A 13,464-nucleotide genomic window follows, 5' to 3' on the forward strand; every position below is an offset into this window, starting at 1 on the left:
ATACTTTTCTGGACTTTACTCATTTATATTCTTCTGTAGTACTTCTTTAAGACTATGGTTTCCTTTGTTTAGCTCTATTCCTAAGCTTTGATAGGTCATATGCAATGGTTAGTATTCATATATTTTAAAATATTTTGACCATCAGTGTGATTTATTCTTAGACAAACAGTAGTTTAAAATATATATATTTTTTGATTTCTAGCTTTAATTCCTCTGTGAAGATGGAAATGTTCAGTATCTGAGATACCCTGTATAGTTGTTAGTCATTTGTGGCTACTGAACACTAGAGACATGGCTAGTGCAATTGAGGAACTGAATTTTATTTATCTTATTTATTTATCTTTAAGGAACTGGATTTTAAATTTTAGAATACATCTTATTTTTTAAAAATTTTTAAAGATTTTATTTATTTATTTGACAGACAAAGATCGCAAATAGGCAGAGAGGCAGGCAGAGAGAGGAGGAAGGAGGCTCCCTGCTGAGCAGAGAGCCTGATGCAGGGCTTGATCCCAGGACCCTGGGATTGTGACCTGAGCTGAAGGCAGAGGCTTTAAACTACTGAGCCACCAAGCTCCCCTAGAATACATTTTAGAATAAAATTTATTTAATGTAAATAGTCACATATTGCTAGTGTCATCTCTAATAGCATAGTCAGAATCACCAACAATTTTCTACATTGACATACTGAAGAGTATAATACTAGATGAAGACTTAACTAATAAGTTACCAGTATTTTGAAATCTCTTGATCTGGGGTAGAATGCACAGTGTCCTCTAGAACCTAGATGTGTGTTTTAGATTTGGAGTCCAAAGGGGAACTGATTGATCCTTGGTTAGCACTAATGATTCTCCTGACTATGAAGTTTATGATCTTGAGATCACTGATGATATGCTAAAATAATATTCATTGTGTTAGACAGATCTGATTATGTAATTTAGAAGAGAATTGGAAGAATGTGAAGAAAGTCTAGTATGGCTCAAGAAGGGCCAGTGACAAATATTTTAAAACCTATTCTTCATTTGTGCGAGTCATTCCTTTCTGCCTTTCTAATTCAGCATTTATAAGAGGAATCTTCTTTCACTCTACTCCATAGTGGTATATTCCCATAATAACATCCTAGAAAAAAGATGGGAGAGTAAAAATACAAGATATGGTCAAAGTGGAGTGAAAGCTTGAATTCAGTAAATAATGGGATTTCTAATTAGAAACTATGACATCTGAAAAAAAAAAAGAAAAAGAAACTATGACATCTGAAAAACTAAAAATCCAATTAGAATTCAGTTATCTATTGAGGAAAGCATGATTACAACCCTTATACCTTATAATTACCATCATACTTTTCCTTATTATTTTTGTTAAATATTTCATTGACTTACCTTACAAGCTCCTATAATTTTGAGTAAATCAATGATATGTACTGATGTAGACCTTAGATAGCTAATATATTTATCTTTCACTGAATCAAAGGTGAATATAATTATTTTCAGGAAAACTCATGAAATTACCACCTGCTTGAAAAGAAACTCCAGCAAATCCTGAGTTTCAGGGACTAGAATCATATCCTGTAGTTATAAACAGGAGAAAAATAATCCTCTGGGGCCCTATGAACAATACTTTCCAAAAATAAAGCTCTTGTCTTTTAGTAACACATCAAAGTTGTACCATGGAGTTGGTAACAGTGCAGAGAAAAGAAAGAAACAGTTTTAAGAATACTTTAGAGCTTGGGGACATTTCAGGATGAAAGTTCTTTAGGATTTTGCTACATTGGTAGAATACCAACATTATAGTTCCTTTATGAAATGTCACCATCAGAGAGATTAATTTTAGAAATATGGGATCACAGAAATGTTTCCATTGATGTAGGTTACTTTGTTGAACTCCAAAAATGTGTCAAGAGTAACAAATCTATCTGACATGTCCAGTCAAGGATCTGTTTTAAGCAGAAACCATGGCTTGCAGGACACTGTCTAATTTTAATTTTCTTTTTCAACCACAAAAAGGAGTCTTTGTTTGCAGTTAGGATGAACACCTGTGGAATCCTTAAACATTTACAGACTTGTCTTTAAAAGCTCTATAGTACAGTTAAGATTTAATCTATCAAAGTGGTATAAATAATGTAGACATAGCCTTAGGTGCCAGTTCTTCCCACAGCACATAGAAAAACATAACAGCAGTAAGAACTTCTTCGGTGATTTTCATATAGCTCAAATATAACACTGCCAAAAAAGGCAGAGGGGAGCAGTGTAATCTGGAGATATAGCCTTCTTGATGCTAGTAATAATGTGCTAAAGTTTAGAAACGGGAAATATCAGGGTTCTGGCAAAGCTAAAATTATTCAGAAGAAATAATATTCAGATGGTTTCTTGCTCAAAAGCTTGGATCTCATTCTGAAGTTCTTGTAATTGAAAGGAAAGTGACTATAAGAATGGCCAAGCAGTTCTGGGCCTAAGCATTGACCGTCCATATCCCTTTAATCAAATCTAATGTATTTCCATGTTTATCCATGACATTAAAACATCTCTGCTGGACTTGAATGTGGAAGTTAAATCTAAATTTCAAACTAAGCATATATTAGACATAAAGTAAGATGTGCAAAACAGTGTATTGGCTACTAAAAGGGATAACAAGAAGTGTAAGATGCGGTTCTAATTCCAGAGATGATTAAAATCTAGTAACAAAGATGAGAAAATATTTGAGAGGTAACTAAGATTCATAGCATATATAGTTGAAAGGGGAAATTTGGGGAAGGTGTTTTCTGGAAAATCTTCTTGGTAGAAGAGAAAATGAGATTTAATAATGGCAAAGCTCCACACAGGTAGATGTGATGAGGGCAGGATGTTCTTGACAGGAGTATTAATGTAGATCTAGAGAAATGGAGAGACAGGAAGTAACTGATTTAAGCTGGAGAGACAGGTTTATTAGAGGAATAGAGAAGTAAGTTTGGAGATACCTTCCTCCCCCCCAAAAAGTGAAGGGACTGGAGTTCCAAAGTGTAGTAATTTAAGAAAACAGGTCTTTGGAAAGCTTACCTAATGGATGGAAACCAGCATAATGTAGGTGTTCAGTAAATATTTGATGAGTTAATGAAATGGGAGATTATCACTGAACATTTTTATAGAAAAGCAGATACATTAGGAATGAACTCCTCACTCCCTAAGAATAGAATTAGAGTCATTAGATGATGTACTGAAAATGCAACTGCTCTTTCTGGAGCTACACATTAAGATTGGCACTAAGCTCACAATCTAACTTTCTTTTCACAACATAAAAGAACTCTAAACTTTGTGCTCCCTCTTTCAGTTAGTGCCTCCCAAACTCTGTTATCACATGATCTTTCTTTCCGAAAGGCTACTTTTTATTCTTCCTTCTCTTTTTTTCTAGAGGACATATTTCTCTGTTCCAAATCACCTTCTGGGTAATCAACCCCGATCCCTTTCAGGTAGTGTTAAGTACTTCCCCTTCTGTACAGAAGTGTGCACTACTCTTGTTTACTGTACATTGCAAGTACAAGTCTTTTCACACGTTTATACCCCATGCTTAAATCTGCCCCGTCAAACCATCTTTAGTGTACTATATGATCACTGAATATCTACTGAGTTAAATACATACTTTCCAGTGTCACAATGTTGATAGCAGAGAGAAAAATTTATAAAACAAGTTATTCCTGGAAAGGAAGAAAAAAAAAAGGTGAAGGATTGCTGTTCTCTTTGATGAGGCTTCCTTAGTATCTGAAGGGAAGAAATAAGGAGGTGGTAATTCTAAGTTTCCTTGTGAATTCTAGGCTCAGCTTTTTACTAATATACTTTCTTTTTAGTTTTAGACATTTCCTATATCTGTGTGTACATAAATATGCATATATACATACACATATGTTCATATATATGTATATTATATATAATCTTAATGATCCCTCTTTTTCTGCACACAAACATGTGCACTCATGCATTCTTAGTTGACAAGAGGATCTGCAAAAATGCCATGCTTCTGCCAGCGTGGCTTTCCAAACAGGTTTCATAGAAATAAATGAAATAATCAAAACAGATCTTACTTACTTTTCCTTCAGCCATACATGTACTTGGTTACTTGTTGAATTTCTGAATTTAGTAATTAGAGATGAGTAATGAGTAGATAGCCTATGGAACAAATCAAATAAATAAAGATGTGGGAATTCAAAAGAAGTTTCTGAAATGTTCCTACTTTAAGCTTCTCATATCTTTTGGGGATTTTACCTTTTTTAAAAATTTCATTCCAGAAACCCACAGGTGGACTTCCGAGAGTTTATGAGCTCCTTTAAATCAATATGCTACATTTTGTAATATGTTTATTTTTCTTGGGAAATTTTATTTTTCCCCCTTGTTTTCTTTTTTGTAAAATCAGACTTCCACAATTAGCTCTGACTGTAAAAGAATTCTATCTGTCTACTTTAATGTGTAAGACAATAGGTTATCTATTCAGTAATAGTAATTAGATTAATAACCACCAAATAATCTCAAACTGATTATATCTTTTAATCTTCTTAACTCTAAGAAGTAGTTTTTTTTTTTTTTAGACCTTCAGTTTGCTGATGATTAAATTGAAATTCAGATCCCAAACATCCTGCATAAGCTAAACTCGTTATTCCATGGTAGGCAGTGGAGCCATGCCTCTCATCTCTCCAAATCTGCAATTCATTTCAATAGACTTGTTCCTTGCCCCATCAACCATATGTTCTCCAGGAATCTCTCTCCTTCCATCTGTTTTCCTCTGTGTACAAGCACGATTAGTCCTCGAACAGCTTGTCCAACTGTGCTCGATCTCACTTCCCACCCTGGTTTCAGGTCTTCTGAACAAGGAAGGTTTGAGGGCAGAGAAAACTGACACAGCAGAATTGGTATTTTTGAGTTGGCCATCAGGAAATCAGTCTGGTCATACGTCACTGCAGGGGTAAGAGTGCTGGTAAAGGGGAATAGAAACGTAATTAGCAGAAAGAGCTTTGTACCAGAAATTTGGAGGCAGATAAGGAAAGGAGTGAACTTGGAATAAAGCAGAGAGGAGACAGGCGGGGGGGGGGGGGCAGTTGGTATCAAGGACCTCAGTTCAAGCAGGAAAGGCTTTGTATCTCATTCCTCGAGCTGCCAGACCTTCATAATGTTGGAGATCCTGATCCCAGGAGCCCTCAGTGACTCTGCCACAGTCTCTGACTATAGTCTTAAATAATCCTCTTTGGACAAAGGGAAACACTTTCAAGGAAGTTGAGGCCATATCCATGTACGTACCCAACTCTCATAGGGAAATTTAAAGCATCTTAACTCATCAGTGATGCCTTTATACTGCGTGAATTCTGAGACAGCTGGAACTTTGTGAAGCTAAACCATCTTTATTATTTTCTTATTCAAACCCGAGGTCCTGTATTACAGTGGGAGCATGAGTGTTTCTTCCTTCTTCCTCATCCTCTCCCTAGAGGCTTCCACCTGCCAAAACTAAGAGAAGATTTTGCAGTGGTTCTTAAACCTAAAGAGGAAACAATGCTGGATTATGGTTTCTGAGGAGCCTCAGCTCTATCTCATTTATTCTTTTTGTTTAAATTGAGGAATTGAGGTGCAGAAATGTCATACACCTAAAGGAGGTAGAAGCCTGGAGCCCTCAGATTTCTGACTCAGAACCATTCCTTTTATCCTGTGAAATGTTCAGTACACATTTTCTCAATAATACTACTCACTGACCAGAAAATAAGTTGGTTGCTACTGCTTATTTTTCTTGGTATTAGGTTTAATAACTATTCCATTAGTACAATAACTTATTGCCATATAAATCCATGGTTATTTGTATCAGCGCATGCACTGAACTAATCATGCCAATGTTTAGTCCTATTATGGGCCATTTAGCTCTCCTACTACATTTGATGCAAACCAGACATTGTGATTGGCCAAACTCTAGGACACAAACAGTTTCACAAAATGCACATGTTTTCCACCACTAAAGGAACAATATGCTTTGCAAATAAATGCTATTAACATTGAAGAGGCCATCCAAAACAATATAATAAAGGTGAGCAGGATATATCAACATTCCCGGGCTGCTTAGCCCTAGGACTTTGGGCAGTGGAGATGAAGAAAGGGTAGTGCTGAGAAAGGGAATGGGGTCCAGAGTTAAGTGATACTTGAATTGACCTTTTAGGCCACTGAGAGCAGATTGTAAACAAATTCTCAAAGCTATTGAAGTTTTTCTTTGAACTTTCCCCTTATGGATAGCTTATTTTAATTAGTAAGAAAACTTCTTCCCTGTCTGATGAAATCCTGGAGCCCTGATCCCAAAATGTCTTTGGCTGACCCAGACTTCACTTTTTGTGGCATGTAACATGGAGAATGAAAGAGCTAAAGTTTTGCAATCCTCTCTTTCCTCTGTTGAGATGGTTAGCACTATTCCGTGACTGGCCACTCAGCCTCCATCCTGTTGTAAACAAGTAAACTCTGAGCCACCGAAGTTTTGGTTTTGTAAGTTACCAGATCTAAAACAGAAGCTAGCCTGTCCTAGCTGGTATATTTCCCACTGTTTTCCCTAATGATAAAAAGTCTGTGGACTTCTGCACTGGAAATAGGAAGTTGAAAGTGTTATTTATATATTACCAATTTGGAATTTAAGCAGAATGGACACTGGTGTTCTAAGGCTAAGTTAGTTGAAGGGAAGAGTGCATTTCCCATTAAGAGCAAGCAAACCTGGTAAGATGAGAAAGGGAGTGGTTTTTCCATTTAAACGAGACTGTGAGACCCAAGTGTTTTAGAGGAGGACATTAAGTGACACTTTCTGGAATGGCATATCATCCCAGTCATCGCTAGAACAATTTTTTTAACCTTTCTGTTTCTCCCATCTGTTAAAAAAAAAAAAAGAAATATTTATTCCTGATATTTTTCTACTATTGTTACTAAGAAGATTAAATTAGTTACTGCATATAAAATACCTTGCATAATGCTTGGGTTTTAGTAATAAGTTACCAAATGGAAACAATTTTATTCCAACATTTTTTTTCCATTCCATCTCAATTCCTGTCTGAGTATGGCCATGCTTTCTTCATTAGTGTAAGAATAATTATTTTCATTTATATGAACAGCTTACCATTTATGCCTAATGATGTGTAGCACAATAGCTGTTATACATATCATTAAATGTGTGTCTGATTAACCTTCTTGTAATTTTAATTGCAACACAAAATACCTCTTGTGCATACTCAGCCATCAGAGACTGGGCTCATGAAACATGGTTGACTGCTTTCAACCTGAAAGAATTATAGAGAACGTCGATCACACCAGCATAAGTCATACACCTGAGAACAGCAGAGCACAAAGAAAAGAACAGAGGGTTAGGAGGCATGAAACCTTTAGGTCCATCACTGTAATTTATTCAGTCTTCAGACAGCTTTTCTCTGTGAAACATGGCTAATTATACCTATCATGTAGGATTTGTGAAGAACAGAGATGCTGTACATACAATGTTCAACAAGGATCTTGGAACACAGTAAAAAGTTTATTAACTGTTACTATTTTTATAACTTTGGACTTTAATTAAATGGGACTTCTAGAAGCCCATTGTAGTTAGTATACCTCTGCTTTGCAGGTATGTTATCACATCCTCTGCTCTCATTCTCTGCAAATGCAGAATATGAGACACCAGCATGATTTGTCCAAGGTCATGTACCTTGTAAGGGAAGGAGAAGCTGAGCCAGCTTGGTGCCCCACCTCTTCCTTTACTTCCCTCTTTCACTCAGCCTGTGCCCACTGCTGGCAAAACAACCTGAGGCATACATTCTTCTGACATTTAGTCAGTGGCATCCTGTGCCTTCCCAAAGAGAGGAAGCACATTTGAGTCAGGAGGAAATACAACTGCCAAGTAGGAAAGATATCAAAGAACAGAGGACAGCTGACCTGTTCTGGGCTGCAAATATGGCAAAAAAGCCACATCAAAATGGTTCCTTGGACCCAAGAAACTTGAGAACATTAAAAATCTGTAAGTATGAGTCACACCCCCCTGTGGGAAGGAAACTAGAGCTATCTCCTATTAACCGGAACATGTCTTCATGGGGTCTGTGCCCCAAGTTTCCCCAGCCACGTCTTCTTTGGTTACCATCTCTGAATACTTTCTTCCTTGTTTAGAGTCTTGACCATGGCCCAGGTTAAGTATAGACTGAGTAATATGAGCTGTCTTGGGTGAAAGCTGCACATTATCACAGTAGAGTAGCTGCTCTTCAGAGGACCCCATCTGCTGTATGTAGTGTAATACTTCCTCAGAAGATTTGTGTGAACCTTGACTCAGAGCTCCATGGGAGATGAATAGACAAGTCACACTTGACTACTCTATCTCTTTCTTGCCTGTTTTCATCTTGGCTAGGTCTTCCCTCTGAGGTCCTGGGAACAGTATATTACAGTTATTTGAGTTCTGACATAGTACTTCGCAAAGGAGAGGAATTACTTTACTTTTTAGGTGTTCCTACAAAAAAAGTTATTGCAAGGATGAAATAAGAGAATGTGGGTTAATTAGACATATATTAGTGTGTGTTTAGAAAATATACTGGATATATATTAGATATGTCTAGAAAATGATAGTTTCCCTTTTTCTCTTACAAAATAAAACCTAAATCTAGAGAAATAGAGTTATAATAAATATATTCCTGATTACTTAAAAAACTGCAAGGATTAAAGATAGGAAAGGGTGTGAATTCCCCCATCATAATAAATATTTCATTTTCTACATTTATAATGTAAAATTTATAAGAAAAACAAACAAGAAAAATTCAAAAGAAGTCCCTATGGATAAGCAGTGTACCATTAGTGTGTATTGTATGAATAGGTATATCATTCATTTTAAAATTAATTTAAATAAAAAAAATAATTTAAATTACCTTTCAGACATCAGAAAACTTTAAATAAAGGAAGAAAAAGTAGTAGAAGTTTGACATGGCTCTTTGTTAATGAATTCAGAGTACGAATGAAGTTATTTGAGGGTAAATATTTTTCTGGTTATGATAAAATCTAGGTATGATTTCTGGTTATGAGCTTGTGGTTTAGAAGATTAAAGATGTTATAGCTGGAGGAGTTATTTTTCATCATGTTCTTAGGGAAGGTCCTGGTAAAAGACTATCCCATGATTAAAACTAAAGATCCCATGATGCCCAATGATTAAAAAAATTCCAAACAGATATATTTTGTAATAACTAAACACTTTGTCTCTTAATGTCTTTCTTCATTGCAATTATTGAACAGTAGGGAAGGAATTAACTTCTTTTTCTATATTAAGTGAAGTGTCAAAAAGGGAGGAAGTATGGTTCTGTTTAGGTTCTACAAGCTTGAAGTTCTGAAATGTCATTTTCCTGGAAGCTTATGGGCTTAATGTGAAATATTGTATATAATTTATTTATATTAACAAGCCCATCTATCACACCACTGATCCCTCAACTAGTTTGAGAGGAATACTATGGAAATGTTGGTGTGTTCCAAGATTGCTTGTATGTGGTACTTGGTTATTCCAGGTCTGTCTGACACATAAACTGCATGGGCCATTTCTTGAACATGATTTTCTCTCGTGCTCCCATGTGCTGGTCAGGCTGGCTGGATGCATTGAGGAGAAATCTGTAACTGTTACACGCTTATCTAGGTAACAGAATTGAGGCAGTTGTGCATGAGTAACAGTGAATGTTGTCTACCTTGCAAGCTGCTGAGGACGATGAGATGGTCAGAGTGCCAACAAAATATTATATAGTGTAGAAAGGACTACTTTTGATTCTCTAGGTAACTTTAGAGGAATATGAGAATAATCTCCAAAGTCCTTCTAATTGCTGTCATTGCCATGGGTGTAGCTAAACTACTTAGTGTTAAGGGTCCTGCAAAAATTAAAAAAAAAAAATGATGATAGTGGAGATAATGGCTGATACATATGTATATATATTAGTTATAGTATATTATTAGTTATATATCTATATATAAAATAACATATATGAATATATATGAATAAATATAGTGCATCAGTACCTGAATATATATAGTGCATATAGGTACAGTTATTATTATTATTTTTTTTTGTTTCCTTAAATTAAAACTTTTATAAACTCCTTCCCTTCCCCTATAACCCAGATTTCAGAAAGTATAGAATCATGCTCTTGTCTCATCTATCCTCATTTTACAGATGAGGAGACAGTTTCAGAAAAATGAAGTAGTTTGCCAAAGCCTAAATTTTAATCAATATAATATATAGTGTGAGAGGAGTAACTACTGAATTAGGTTAGCAAAACATTATTACATATGAGAAAGCCCTTGGGAACAGTGACAGGACAGCTTTTCTTCCCCCAGGTCATTATTTTTTTTTTTAATTTTTTATAAACATATATTTTTATCCCCAGGGGTACAGGTCTGTGAATCACCAGGTTTACACACTTCACAGCACTCACCAAAGCACATACCCTCCCCAATGTCCATAATCCCACCCCCTTCTCCCAACCCCCCTCCCCCCAGCAACCCTCCTTTGTTTTGTGAGATTAAGAGTCACTCATGGTTTGTCTCCCTCCCAATCCCATCTTGTTTCATTGATTCTTCTCCTACCCAGGTCATTATTCTTTAAAAAGCAATAAATGTTCCTACCCCTCTTCATGTTTTTAAGGGCAAAGGAAGAGGTCTTCATGCTTCAAAAATAAATTATTTAACCTGTACTGTGAGACCCTGAATTTATGCTAAGAATATAGCTGTGAACAGGACAAGCATGATCCCTGCACTCAGAAATGTAGCTGTGAAAAGATAAACGATTCTGGGATGAGGACATCAGAACCTTTAGGAAGGATGCCTATCAGAACATTAGAATGAAAATTATAAATATTTGAATTTATAATTGATCCAGGTTTTAACTATTTGAAGTAGATAAAATATATAGGGAAAGAGAAAATTTTAGATTGAATTGTGAGGAAATTCTCTCCAAACTCATTACTGTCAGGTTTGCAGCTTAGTTCATGTTCAGATTATGATTTGATTGTTAAACACTTAGGCCTTGCTTTTTATTCAATAGAATGACCTTAAGTTCAAGTGTTAACCCTTCAAATACCTTCAAAGAGCAATTTAAGCTAATTTTAAATCAGAACCACTTTTCTTTCTGGATGAATCAAATAAAAAATAGTGTGCTCGGGGCACCTGGGTGGCTTAGTCATTAAGCGCCTGTCTTCGGCTCAGGGCATGATCCCAGGTTCTGGGATCGAGCCCCACATCGGGCTTCCTGCTCAGCGGGAAGCCTGCTTCTTCCTCTCCCTCTCCCCTTGCTTTCCTCTCTTGCTGTGTCTCTCTTTGTCAAATAAATAAATAAAATCTTTAAAAAAAAATAGTGTGCTCACTCCATAATAGGGTATTACGTGCTTTTTAGCAAATAAGGACAGAACTACGGATTGTCTACTGTATGTCAGGCCTGTGACAGAAGAATAAGTAAAGGAGCATATATTCCAAAGTTATTGCCCCCCAAAACAAAGCAAATTAAAATATAACATTGGATTTTGCAAATTTAAAACATATAAAATGTGGATGACAGATTTTATAATGTATATTATATCATTATTATGGTTTTCCAGAGAAACAACAGGAGATACGTATATGAGAGAAAGAGAGAAGGAGGGAAAAAAAGATACATATAGAAAGACTGACTCATTTTATGGAATTGGCTCATGCAGTTATGCAATTGTGGGGGCTGGCATATCTGAAATTTATAGGGCAGGGCAGCAGGCTGGAAATTCAGGCAAGGTTTCTATGATGCAGTCTTGAGGAATTCTCTTTCTATTTTGGGAAACGTATGTTTGCTTCTAAGTCCTTCTGCTTCTAAGGTCTTCAACGGATGGGATGAGACCTACTCATTGAGAGTAATCTGCTTTACTTCAAATCAGTTGATTGTGTTAATCATATTTGCATTTACTTTCACTGTGACATCTAGACTTTAAGCGATTGAGCACCATAGAGTATAGCCAAGTTGACACATAAAATTAACCATTGTAGTGTATGCCCAGGGTCAAGAGCAGTATTCTTGTTCTTCTGTTTGGAGGCAGAATTTTTTTTTAATAGAGTAGTCTTGAAAATTGTCAGCAGTTCCCACTACTAAAGGTTATATTAAAACAGACCAGTATTTAAATTGAATAAAAGAAATAAAATGTTTTGGGGTGCCTGAGTGGCTCAGTGGTTTGGGCCGCTGCCTTCGGCTTGGGTCGTGATCTCGGGGTCCTGGGATCGAGTCCCACATTGGGCTCTCTGCTCTGTGGGGAGCCTGCTTCCCTCTCACGCTCTCTGCCTACTTGTGATCTCTGTCAAATAAATAAATAAAATCTTTTTAAAAAATTAAAAAAAAGAAATAAAATATTTTAAGAATTGAAAATTGGGAAAAATGGGGATTTGGTGTTTATTATTGTATATGATTCCTAGTAATGGCTACTTTCATAACACTTCACTGCATAGACATCAATCCATGTAGAAAGACGTGGACATAAATCCCTGTGTTGATGAATTATTTTGGGAGCCTGGAATCACCTTGAATTAATCAGCCAGGTTACTTTAGAATATGATGTACAACATTAATTTTATTATATTATGACAAATAGGGAGAAAAGAACTGATTTGCAAATGGACGACCTATCATATTGACGAATAGAAACTGCCCAAATGTAGAGAAAATGCTGATTTGGAGCAATTTACAGATATTGATGTTAATAAAAAATAGTTTTGTCATGTTAAATATAACTAGGCAAAAATTTGAAAGGATTGGGAGATTAAAATAATTAAATGAAACTTAGAACTTAATGAGATTTTTATTAACTTCCCTTTGAACTATTTTCACTGGAAAGAAAAGGCTTTTAAAAAGCATCAGCATAATTTATTTTAAAAATACCATGTGATTCTTATCTTTGTATTTGTTTAGGTAATATCTGCTGTCTTCTTTCAGAGTAGCCATTCCAGAGTCAGGGTTTCTATATGTAGCCTCTGTCATATACACGTACTTATCGCATAGAGAAATATTGGTGATCCAAAAAAAAAAAAACCCAAAAAAACAAAAAACAAAAAAAATTTGGTTTCAAGATAACTGTGATTGAATTTGGGTTCCATATTTATGAGAGTTTTGCACAGAAACAAAACCAACAGCACACACTGAAACATAAAATTAGCCAGATTCTTAATTGATTCAAACTATGAGTTAGAATAACTTGTGTAATGGCAATACAAACAAGAAAAGAAGAGGCTACAAAATCAATATGAAGTATTTGGGGTCTGATATGCCTAAGTTTTATTCTTCAAGAGCTAGTCAGATCTAAGTACAAATAAAATTCTAATATTAACTGCAACAAAAAGGAAGATGTAAAAAGGAAAATGATGGTAGAGCAACAAAAGAAGAATGGAAGTGTCAGCTCAGGAGACAAAAGGTCATTTTATTTATTTATTTATCTATCTATCTATCTATCTATCTATTTATTTTTGCTGGTAA

General features: G+C 35.6%; 1 long non-coding RNA gene across 1 annotated transcript in view; it reads right to left on the reverse strand.

Annotated features, from left to right (window-relative positions):
- Positions 1–400: 400 nt before the first annotated feature.
- LOC132013037 (uncharacterized) overlaps positions 401–13,464 on the reverse strand; it is a 46,844-nt gene continuing 33,780 nt past the window's right edge. The window contains exons 2-5 of the long non-coding RNA XR_009402854.1: positions 7,192–7,300; positions 4,053–4,133; positions 3,610–3,664; positions 401–1,116 (exon numbers count right to left, since the gene is read on the reverse strand). This is a non-coding gene — a long non-coding RNA (uncharacterized LOC132013037). The remainder of the gene's footprint in view (positions 1,117–3,609; positions 3,665–4,052; positions 4,134–7,191; positions 7,301–13,464) is intronic.

The sequence above is a fragment of the Mustela nigripes genome, chromosome 3 (genome assembly GCF_022355385.1).
Source record: "Mustela nigripes isolate SB6536 chromosome 3, MUSNIG.SB6536, whole genome shotgun sequence".
Lineage (NCBI taxonomy): Eukaryota > Metazoa > Chordata > Mammalia > Carnivora > Mustelidae > Mustela > Mustela nigripes.